Source organism: Cebus imitator, unplaced genomic scaffold, assembly GCF_001604975.1.
Source record: "Cebus imitator isolate Cc_AM_T3 unplaced genomic scaffold, Cebus_imitator-1.0 Scaffold13, whole genome shotgun sequence".
Taxonomy (NCBI): Eukaryota; Metazoa; Chordata; class Mammalia; order Primates; family Cebidae; genus Cebus; species Cebus imitator.
Genome location: NW_016107328.1, coordinates 3,059,479 through 3,071,301, shown reverse-complemented (window position 1 = coordinate 3,071,301; position 11,823 = coordinate 3,059,479).

Genomic DNA, 11,823 nt, shown 5'->3' with positions numbered 1-11,823 from the left:
CAGGGTCGCACTCTGTCACCCAGGCTGGAGTGCAGTGGCTTAATCTTGGCTCACCGCAACCTCCGCCTCCTGGGTTCAAGTGATTCTCCTGCCTCAGCTCCTGAGTAGCTGGGATTACAGGCATGCACCACCATGCGCAGCTCATTTTTGTACTTTCAGTAGAGACAGGGTTTCATCACGTTAGCCAGGCTGGTCTCAAACTCCTGACCTCAAATGATCCACCCACCTTGGCCTCCCAAAGTGCTGGGATTACAGGCATGAGTGACGACGCCCAGCCAGGCCTTTCTATTATAAATTGATTCAGTCCAAACCAGTTCAATTCCTCACACATGCTATGCACCTGAACCAGACTCTCCCCTCACCTCTGGGGATCCAGGTGGTCCCGGTTTTGTGGGGTCTCCAGGCCATCTGGGGAGACACATGGCCCCTCCCTTAATCCCAATATGAGTCGGACTGGAGTATGGGGTAGAGGTTGGACGCTGCACCTGGGGTCCCTAGTCCCAAGTCTCTGGGTGCTCTCAGGACAGATATTTCACTGCCGGAGCCCATGTTGGGTTAGTTGCTCCTCGTGGGGTGTGGCTCAGCTGAGAGCAAGAATGCGACTACACTTTTTAAATGTGTGAGTTATTTAAATACACGTTCAACTACCACTCTAAGGTTTTTCTCAGTGATGGTTCTTAAGATTTCCCTGTCAGCCTCACTCCACACCCTTGGGTGGCCCCCAGTTTTCTTGGGATCAAGCTCATTTTTCCTACAAGACCCAAGAAGACCCGAATCCTGCACCCCTGCTCCCATTTCTTGCCACTGCTTCCCTTGTCCTGAAGGTCACTGGAATGATATCATCTGCCTTGTGACTGTGCCCTACTCTCTCACACGCTAGGACTTCACGTGGCTCTTCCCTCTGCCTGGCACACCCCCTTCCCTCTTCCTTGCTTGGCTAACACTTATCCTTCATATCTCAGCCAAATGGCCTCTTTCTCCTAGAAGTCCTCCATGACTTCCCTAGGCAAGCTCAGGCGCTGGGTTCTATTTGGTCACTTGTCACGCTGTCTTCTGGTGGCGGGTTTGGCCATCTCCACTGGGAGAATGCAAGGGTTTTATCAGGGCAGTAACACCCTCCAACAGCTGACACAGTGCTGAGACCAGTGAACTCAGGAGGAATGAATAGATGTGGTCACTATCCCCAGAATCTTGAGGGGCATCTGAATCCTCAGGTAAGGGTCAAACCAACTGTCATTTACCCCAGATGCTGCAGCCAAGATTGAGGCACTCATGCGCAGGGAGAGGGTTCCTAGTTGCAGGAGACAGGTCCCCTTCTTAGCTGACAGCTCTCCAGCCTCCCGTCCACTGTCCTCAAGCCAATGGGCTCTTGTCCATGCAGTCCATTCACACAGGCCAGAGTTGAGATCACCCGAATGCTGCTGCCTCCACCAGGCCCAGCTCAGGAAGCACGTGGCCCATTTCCTCCTCTGCCTCTTCTGTTGGGGGAATGAAATGCTTGGCAACCTCTGTGGCATCCCACTATCCTGGATTGCCAAGTCTGGTCACATGTGGGCTTCAGAAAGAAGGAGAAGATGCCAGCTATACCTCCGTCCTCTGCGTGTGCTGGAGTTCCCCTATGCTACTGGAAGACACCTGGGCTTTGAGATCCTGCAGACGTGGCCCTGCTCAGAGCCCTGCCACACACTGGCTGTGTGAACTTGGGCAGCTATTGAGCCTTCTGAGTCTTGTTCTTTTCATCTGTCATCTCATGAATAATATCACTGCTGCCACAGCCACCTCTGACAACACCACATTCAGTGCTCGCCGTGGACCAAGCACCGGATTTGCATCCGTTCTTTGCTTGATCCTCACAACAACCCTCTGAGTTCCATGGTGTTCCTATTTCCATCACTGAAGGGAAGGAACAGACACCCGCGGACAGCCTACTATGCACTTAGGCAAGGTACTGAGAACCTCACGCGCTGGCACACGACAGATAAGACAGGAGACTGCAATGGGCTGGAACCCTGGGAAAGGACCAAATGGCATCTTGTGGAGGATGATCTCACAGATCATAGGGATGGACTGAAGCTTGGGGGTTGGTGAGAGAAAGTGGATTCAAGGTGAGTCCCTGTGGCGTAAGCAACTGAGCAACGATGGAGTCTGGCTGGACTGAGATGGGGAGGCTCTGGGAACATCTCAGCACACATCCTTCTCCATGTGCAATGCTGAACGCCTAGTGCCTGTAGTCTTGCTCCATCACGGCCTCATTGTAGGATGTGGCAAGCAGTGTTCTTAGTTGCTGTGGAGATAGAGGTGGTTCCTAGAAGCCCCCAGCTCAGTGCTTGGTGGAGCAGGTGTTCACTGGATATTTACAGCTCCTGTGGCTCGAGTAACCCTTCTGGTCCAGGCACGTGCCAGGCTCTGAGGACATCGTGCCAAATACAAACTGGGTTCTGGTCTTCAGGGACCCCAGGCTAAGGTTAGAGATGAGTACAGAGATGACTCTAGCCATGTGATGAGGAAGCTTGGGAGCCTTTAGAAGGCCTCTGTGCTCCTATGGGGAAATCAGGGAAGGCTTCCTGAAGGAAATGGCATCGAATCTCAGATCATAAGGTTGGCCAAGCCAAGGAAAATAAGAAGAGCACTTTAGGAAATGCTGATAGCAGACACAGTCTTAGAGGTGAAGTGCAACGTGAGCTCTCAGGGACTGTCACATTGCTGATGAGGCCTGTGGAAGGTGTTGAGGAAGAAGATTGGCTGGGACCAGCTCCTGGCTCTCTTTGGAGTTTGGTTTTTACTATTTCCTCAGCATTAGCCAAGAAAGTGATGTCCATCAAGATAAGCAAATTCTTGCATACCTACTAAGCATATACACTTTGCTTGTAATGAACCCTTTAAACACCCCTTGTATAAGTTTCCTTGTTTTGTAGCTAAGAATATGAAGTCTAAGAAAAGATATCAGGACTAACCAGTGACCTGCAAAGCCTGTATGTCTGCCACCAAGTCACTGTCCTTTAATACATATACCAAAGGCAGATAAATTCCACTGAAATGTAAGCTTCAAGAGGGCAGAATTTTTGTCTGTTTTGTCATTGCCGTATCACCAACCCTAATATAGGACCTAGTATACACTCAAAAAATATTTGCTGGATGAATGAAGTGCTTTGAGAAGAAATCCCTTATCGTGTTTTAAACATGTTTTTGTATTTGACAAAATTATGTGTATATTTATATATTTTATTATATTTCTACATAAATATATGTATATACTTTTATTGTACTTAAATATAAACACATATTAACATATATAATGTATAATTAACATATGCATTACCTCATATCTTTTTGTGTGTGGTGAGAAAACCTTTTCTGGTAAGAAAAAATAAATTCTCTTAGCAATTTTCAACAATACAATACAATGTTATTAACTATAGTCAACATATTGTACAATAGATCTTGTAAACTCATTTCTTCTATTCAACTACAGTTTTGTATCTTTTGACCAACGCCTCTATTCAACTTCACCCCTAGTTTCTGACAACCATTCTACTCTCTGCTTCTATGAATTCAACTTTTTTAGATTCTGCATATGAGTGAGATCACTTGGTATCTGTTTTCCTGTGCCTGGCTTATTTCACTTACCGTAATATCCTCTAGGGTTTATCCATATTGTCATAAGTTACACGAGTGCCTTCTTTTTAAAGGCTGACTGGTATTCCATTTTGAATATGTACCACATTTTCTCTGCATGTTCACCCATCAATGGACACTTTGGTTGATTCCATATCTTGGCTTCTGTGAATAGTGCTGAAATAGATATGGAAGTGCAGATATCTCTGTGAGATCTTGCAATATATTCATTGCTTTTGGATATATATGCAGTCATGGTATTGCTGGATCATATGGTAGTTCTGTTTTTGATTTCTTGAAAAACTGTCTTACTATTTTCAATAATGGCTGTCCTAATTCACATTCCCACCAGGAGTATGCAAGTCTTGGTCTTTATCTTGATGGAGAAGCCAGTAAAAGTTTTGGCATATGAACCACACAGTCACGCAGTAAGTTAAATGAGGGGCCCCAGTGTTTTGCTCCCTTGTAATGAGGTACGGCTTTACCCTTGCCCTGGCTTCCTAGTGCAAAGAGAGTCTTTCCTCATCGCTGACATTGGGCTTAGCTATCTTTTCTAGATATCCATTGCTATGTAACAAACTACTCCAAACCTTAGGAGCTCAAAAAAAGAACAAGCCAAACCAAACAAAAAATTAATTCCCCCAGCTCACAAATTTGCCATTAGGATAAGTCTTAGTGGGCGTGATTCATCTCTGTTCCACATGATCGCAGTCACAGCGGCTCGACAGGGACTGGAGAATACTCTTCCAACGTGACACCCCGTGTAGTTGGTGAGTTGGTATTGGCCTTGATTCCTGTCGATAAGGCCCTCTCCGTGGGGCTGCTGGAGCTTCCTTGCACTGTCATGGCCAGGTCTCAAGAGTAAGTGTCCCCAGAAAAAGAAGGTAGAAGCTTCCAGACTCTTAAGGCCCGAACCCATAACTGACATAAGCTTCTCTGCCATTTTGTATTAGTTGAAGGAGCTTGTGCAGATTCAAAGGAATCTGAAGGAACACTCTCGATGGGAGGAATGTCAGAGAAGTGGTGGTTATTTTTCATCTGTCTCATCATGTGATTTTCTTCAGCTCATCTGATTTTAGAGGATGTAACACAAAGGTTGAAATGTGTTTTAGTAGTGGGACTTGTCTTCTTGTGCTGCTGACTTCTGTGGATGTTCTGGGCCAAGAGTGATGAGTAGACAAGATGTGGATGCCCATGCAGGCGAAGGTAAGTGCAAGTGAGCTAACCCCTGGAGCAGAGACTTCTCGGGTGACTAGTCTGTTTGTTATGCAGCATCACCATGGGAAGTAGCTGACAGATACAATCAGATTTGGTTTTTAGATAGATTCATCTGTACACCGTGTAGAGAATGGATTGGAACATAGTAAGATAAGTAGCAGAAAAGGGACTCTGTAGTTAGTAGGTTCTTGATATCTTCTCATTGGACGATAAGAACCTAAACTAGAGCTGAGGGAAAGGGGTTGGGTAAAAGACTGGGTTTGAGCAATAGAGATTACAGAAGGAGAACAGATAGAGTTTGGTGATGGGACAGCCATGGAGGATGAAAGAGAGGGCAGCACCCAGGATAATGAGCTGGCCTCTGCCTGGCATACTAGGGGGCCAGTGTTCCCGTAACAGAGACCCATGGAGCAAGGGCAAGGGAGCAGGGAAAACGAGGATGGTGGCGTGGGCCTGTGGCTTCTGAGGGCTTTCAGACATTTAAGGGATGCTATTCAGAAGATTACAAATGTGGGGACTCAAGTAAGGAAAGAGAGGAAAGTGGGGAGCTGTGGCACCCACGGCCAGGAGGAGTGTGGTGTGACTATGGGTTGAAGGATGGAGTCTTGGGGAGTGCAGTGTTGTGGCTGGGGACCCGCAAAGTGCCTGAGAAGGAATCAGATAAGAAAAAGGCAAACGAAGACAGAGGCATGTCCTGGAAGTCATTGGAGGGCCCCTGGCCATTCCCCTCATTTTCTCTTTTTGGTAAACTCCTATTGTATCCTCAGCACCCAGCTTGGTGTGGCCACACTGTCTTCTCTGACCTGCATGAGCACTCACACTGTTACCTGCAACACTCTTCCGCCTGGGGCTGCTCAGTGCTCTTGGCCAAAATAAGCTTCTGGCATCCCCTGGTATTCCCTGGACAGGGCTGGCTCCTTGGTGACGAACTAGCTGACTGGGGCCACCTCTGAGGTACCTCTGGAGCAAAGCTGAAAGTCCCCCTCCCTACAACCTTGAGGCAGATGGAGTGTGAATGGTCATTAGCCAGGGCTCACAGCACTTCGGGCACATTTTCTGCAGGAGCTCGATATCTGCTGGGCTAACGCAGCATCAGGTGTCTTGAGGGCACGTGCAATGGCTGTTTCAGGGACGCTGCAAGGGTGCGGTTTGGAATGCAGGCTTTGAGCCTGATTGCCGGGTTCACATGCAGGGTGACGGCTGCTCAGCCATGCGCCCTGGGTGAGGTGGTCCACCTCTCAGAGCACTAATTTTCTCTTCTGCAAAACATTCATGTCAGGGATACTCCCTGTCCCGAGGGTCAAGTGAGAAGCAGATGTGTGACCTCGTGCAAACACCAAGAATGGGCTGGAACATGTGAAATACTCAGCATATGTCAGCTTTCATTCTATGTAGATAGAAAAAACTCCAAAAGTCTGCTAGACAATCAACAGGATTTTAATTTGCACACCTACTATGTACCTGGCGTTGTGTTAGGTGCTGGACATTCAGAAGGGGAAAATGAACAACGTTTCTACCCTCAGTGAACTTCTTTGTAACTATGCTGAGAAGTGAGCAACTGGGCAAAAAAATGTAAGACTGATCGATTTCTTCCAAGCCCTCTAATGTACAGATTAGGAAACGGAGGTACCAGAAGCCAGTGTAGGGAAGCAGCCACCTCTCCACAAGACGACAAATGGCCTGGATTAATTAGCAGAACCTGCTCTCTTTCCATTGTGTCTTCCCTGATGCCCAAATTGCTGTATAGCATCTCCAAAAAGCAGCTCTCCAGCCTTTGCCTGTGCAGCTCTGAGGACAGAGCTCACTCCCCCAGGAGACAGCAGCTTGGCCATCCCGGAGCATCTGCAGTGGGAACAGCCTTTTGCAGAAGGAGTCAGCAGCCACCAAGAGCACACCCAGCTCTTCCCCAGCACACCAACCTTTCAGACGGCAGGACGCAGGGATTGAGACTGGGGTGAACAGCCTTGATCCCAGTGCTCCTGTCCCCTGGAGTCCCTGCCGGAGGTCTGCCGGATCTGTCCATCCCACTGAGCCTATAGAATGGAGCCCTTGGCCTGTGTCCGCTCAGTACTGACAAGGGAAGCAGCAGGAGCCTCTCACCAGCCGGCTCCAAGGCCAGGCCTGTGCTATGGAGGAAAAGCATCAGAGGAGCTGGTGAGTGCCCTCCACTGTTCCAGAAGCTCCCGGAACCTCCCGGTTTGTTTGCAGCGTTGACTGGACAATGTAGCTGGTTCTGGCTCCAGACCTTGAATGAAAGTGATGGGTATTGACTCCATTGGAGAGTCAGGATACAACAAGCCATCGTGATCTCCTCCTCCCTTCGTGCGTGACCTTGAAGGGCATGTGCTGAAGCTGAACCTGGCAATGCTCCAAGATGAAAACAGCTGGGCAGCCTGAGCCGCCACAGGCAGGGCTCACGTAGGAGACTGCAATGTCCATCAGACTTTGACCCAGCAATAAAGAAACGTTGTTGTTCCATTTCAGGTTGTTGGGATTTGGGGGTTGATCAGTATCATAGCTGCAGCCTCTTCTGTCCTGACAGAGACACAGTCAGACCTGGTTTTCAATCCTGGTCGATCAGTCGTGAACTGTGTGGCTACAGGAGAATGACTAACAGTTTCTGTGGCTCAGATCTTCCACGAGCACACCACCACCGTGTCATTCACGAGGGCTGTCGTGAGAATTTGACAAGAAAAAGCGTGTGAAATGCCTGGCACACAGAAAGGACTCAGAAAAGGCTGCCTGCCGTCTATGCTTAATATATGCCCTGTCACTTTATACCCATTTTATAGATTAAGAAACTAAGTTTCAAAGAGGTCAGGATTTCCCCACTGGTCACACAGCTGAGAAATCACAGGAGAGTCAAGAAGGGGTGGGAGACTGAGGTCAAGTCGAAGCACCAAGGTCTGCAGGTCTGGGCAGGCAGGGCCTGTGGCGCTGTGTGGCCCTGGGAAGCCTTGGGATGCTGGTCAGACACTCACCCTTGCTTGGGCCTTTGACATTTTCCAAATGGACACAGACTTCTCTTAATTTGTTTTCTTAGCTGGATGACAGAGATACAATCTCCTCATCTGGAAGGTGTTGTCCTTGTTCTATGTAAGATCAAGTTCTTTTCAGTTCTGGCCTTACACGTGGGTGTGTGGCTTTTGCCTTGAGATTTGCAGCTGGTGTCTGGGTCCCAGCCAAACCCCGTGTTGAGAGAACGTGCTGGAAGGTGGGTCCATTGCGCCCTCTGGTGGCCACCATCACCAGGCACTCTTGGCCAAGGTCTGAATGAATAAACCTTCTGGCCATTGGGCTGGGCCAGCTCATGGCCATGAGCCAGCCATGGGCACTCAGCTCCAAAGTGCTTTGCTCTGGGATGACACCGTCCCCTGTCCCCACACCCCTTGGGAGTATGGCGCGCTTGTCATCTTTACCCAGGACTCAGGAACCCAGCCCTTGCCATTTAAGTTCTGGCTACATCCCTAACTCCCTGGCAAGTCACTTAACCTCCTTGAGTGCGGCTCAGTTTCCTCTTTAAATTCCCCTCTTGGGAGACCAATGCCTCTTGGCAGGATTGTTGCAGGATTAAATGAGATTAATGTAGGTAAAGCACTCAGCCCGGGTTGCCAGCATGTAAACGGGAACCAACCACGATCATTATTAACAAGCTCCTTTTTTTCATGGGTGTTGCCTCTGTCTGGCTGCCTGCCCATCTCCCTATTAACTCTTACCCTCTGGTGACAGAGACTTTGTCTTGCCCATCTCTGCATCTCCAGCCCCCGGGAGCCTCAGCGTGTACTTGCCAGGTGAAATATACACACACATAAAGCACATTCGCTTAGCACAGTCCTGTGAGGCAGGCAACCCTGGAATCACGGGGTGATTTATCTTCCCCGTTCCTGCTTTGCAGAGAGGGTCTGTCTGTGGACCCTGGTCTTTGGCTGCGGGGGGCTGTGGGTGTCCACAACCCAGTCATACCCTCCCCTTGGGTAGCTGACAAAGGGAAGAAACTTCCAGTCGCCTGCAAATCTATGCAAATGATTGTTCCTTATTTTAGACATAGTTTCAGGAAAGCCCATCCCAAACTTACAAAACCTAGCGGGAGAGAGTTCTCAGAAAGCTTAGGTACCCACTGGAAGCTGGGTCTGGATATCTGTGGATGTGAAGAAGCCCCCAGGACATCCCACTTTCCATGGCAATTGGCTCTACGGAGACACCCTCCCGAGGGCTCGGAAGAGCAATTTCTGATAGTTGCCTAGGGGCCCCCATATGCCAGGAGGTGCTCAGCACCATGGCACCCCGGGGAGCCCCCATGCCTGCAAAGGGGCAGGCTCTTCCCCGACCAGCACAATGAACCTGGGGGCTCCCGGGGCCCACAACTCCCTTATTCGGCTCCCACAGCAGTGTTGGGGTGAGGGCTGCATCTTCTGTGGCCTACGTGGGTGTTTAGGACCCTTCTCTGCCCCACACTGCTCCGAATTTCCTGTCTCCAGCACCCATCTTCTGCCTCATTCCCTCACTCATGGTGGAGTGTGCAGATCAGTGAGGGTGTTTCTTCCCAACCTATGCCCTTGTCTTTCATAACTCTTGTGTCCCCGTGGAGCTCATGTGCAGCCCCTATCGTCCAAGACCCTGGATGTCTTGCACCGTCTCTCCCTGGGCCCCTCCATCCCCGGGAACTGTGCCATCTTGAAACGGCTGTTTGCACTCCTCATGTACAGGCCACCCAGCCTCTCAGCCCCCAAGGTGGTTCCTGGGAAGACCCTGTGTCCTGACACCTGCAGGAATCTTCTCCTGCCTTTCCTCTTCCACCCAGCTTCCACCCCCACGTGGAGGCCAGCAGCCCACCTCCATCCCTGCACCCAGGCAGCTGCTCAGCAAAGGCGCCTGACTGCACAGATGGGGCCTCTCTAACTTGAACCCAGCCCTCCACCCCAGCCTCCAGCTGCCTGTTCTCACAGTCATTTGCTCCGAAGGCCCACAGCCCATGGGAAAAAAAGATTCCTCAATTGTTCTCTCCTCCTGCCTCTGCCTCAGCTCAGCGTTTTATCTTCCCAGCTCTAGGGGAAAGTGAAGCTATCAGATGGCAATGGCCTCAGCTTCATGCCACTAAAGCTGTCTGCCCCTGCCTGGGTCCCCACCCAGACCCCTCACTCTCCTCTTGTGCTGGAGGTGGGTGGGGCCCTGCTCCACACCCCTCCTTCTCTCTTCTGCGTCTTCCTCTCTCCACTGGCTCCTTCTGGACAGCATTGAAGTCCTTGGCAGTCTCTGCTGCTAGACAAAGCATGCTTCCTCAAATATGTGCCCTTCTCCTTTAGCCCTGTGGCCGCCCTGCATGGCCCTTCCCCTCCCTCTGCTGGCACACCCCTGGAGTGCCCTACTTGCTCCATATACATGGGGTTTTGTAACTCTTTTTTTTTTTTTTTTTTTGAGACGGAGTTTGGCTCTTGTTACCCAGGCTGGAGTGCAATGGCGCGATCTCGGCTCACCGCAACCTCCGCCTCCTGGGTTCAGGCAATTCTCCTGCCTCAGCCTCCTGAGTAGCTGGGATTACAGGCACGCGCCACCATGCCCAGCTTATTTTTTGTATTTTTAGTGGAGACGGGGTTTCACCATGTTGACCAGGATGGTCTCGATCTCTTGACCTCGTGATCCACCCGCCTCGGCATCCCAAAGTGCTGGGATTACAGGCGTGAGCCACCGCGCCCAGCCGGTTTTGTAACTCTTAAACCATTCCAGCCTAGTTTCCACCTCCATCCCAATGACAGCCTGCTGTCACCCAGGACATGCATGGTGCCACTTCACCAACTTTGGGGACAGGCATTACCAGATCGAGGCCTCAGTCTCCTTGAAGCGACCTTGCTGCAGCCTCAGAGGCACCAGGAAGCCAGAGACCTGTGGCCCCCGGGCTGCTGCTTCTAACCTCCGCTTCTGCGTGCTGCTCCTTGGACCATCTCATTCAACCCCCTGCAGGCCCCATCTAGACCCAGGGCTTCGTGATCTATAGCCTGACAAGGCCCAGATCTGTCTCCAAGTGGCTGTGGTCTTAGGGCCTCAATCCCATCACCCTCAGCATGGGCTCTGAGCTAACTGGAGGGTTGATTCAGGAACCACTTGCAGCTGTGTTCTGAGGGAAGCTGAATTGGAGCATGGCTCAGAATTGCAGCAAAATGTCCCTCTTCCTTATCTCATCCACTTGCACTGACTTTCTATACCCAGACACAGCCTCCTCTTTGCGGCAGCCCCATTGGCCTGGAAAATGAGCCACATGTAGTCACATGGGGGCCCTGAAGACAGGAAGCCTCTGCTTTTCAGTGCTGAGCTAAGCAGTGGCTGCGCTGAGGACCCAGGGTCTGACCAGTTAGCTGAGTCTTTTCCACCTGCAGGATGTGCAGGTCCAAGGGAACCAGAAGAGGATGGACCTGACATCCTTGGGGGGGTTTAGGGGGACACCTCTACGGGGTCATAGGTAGTTGGGGAGAGGGAGAAGATGGCTCCCTGCACCCAGCTCACTCCTTGACCACCATGTGTGGCCCGCTCATGTATGTCCCCTGCTTGGCGGACATGGGTCATTAGTCTACCCCACAGCAGCCTCTCAGGGCAGGTATTACTTCTATATTTTGAGGGAGGAAACTCAAGAGGCCAAGTTCCTTGCCTGTCTGAGGTCCCCCACTCTGTGACATGGTGGCAGTGTTAGTATGGGCACGTGAGTCAGCTTGGGCTACCATTAAAAAACACCGTAGATCAGTGACTTAAACAGAAATGTATCTTCTCACAGTTCTGGTGGCTGGAAGTGTGGGATCAGGGAGCCAGCATGGCTGGGCTCTCAGGAGGCCCCTCCTCCCGGCTGCAGATGGCTGCCTTTCACTGCAGCCTCACATGGTAAAGAAGTCTCTGGGATCCCTTATAACCTGATCATAGGAACCCCCATCACTTCCTCACACCCTAATGACCTCCCAAAGGCCCCATTTCCAAATACCACCCCAGCAGGGTCTTAGGGCTTCA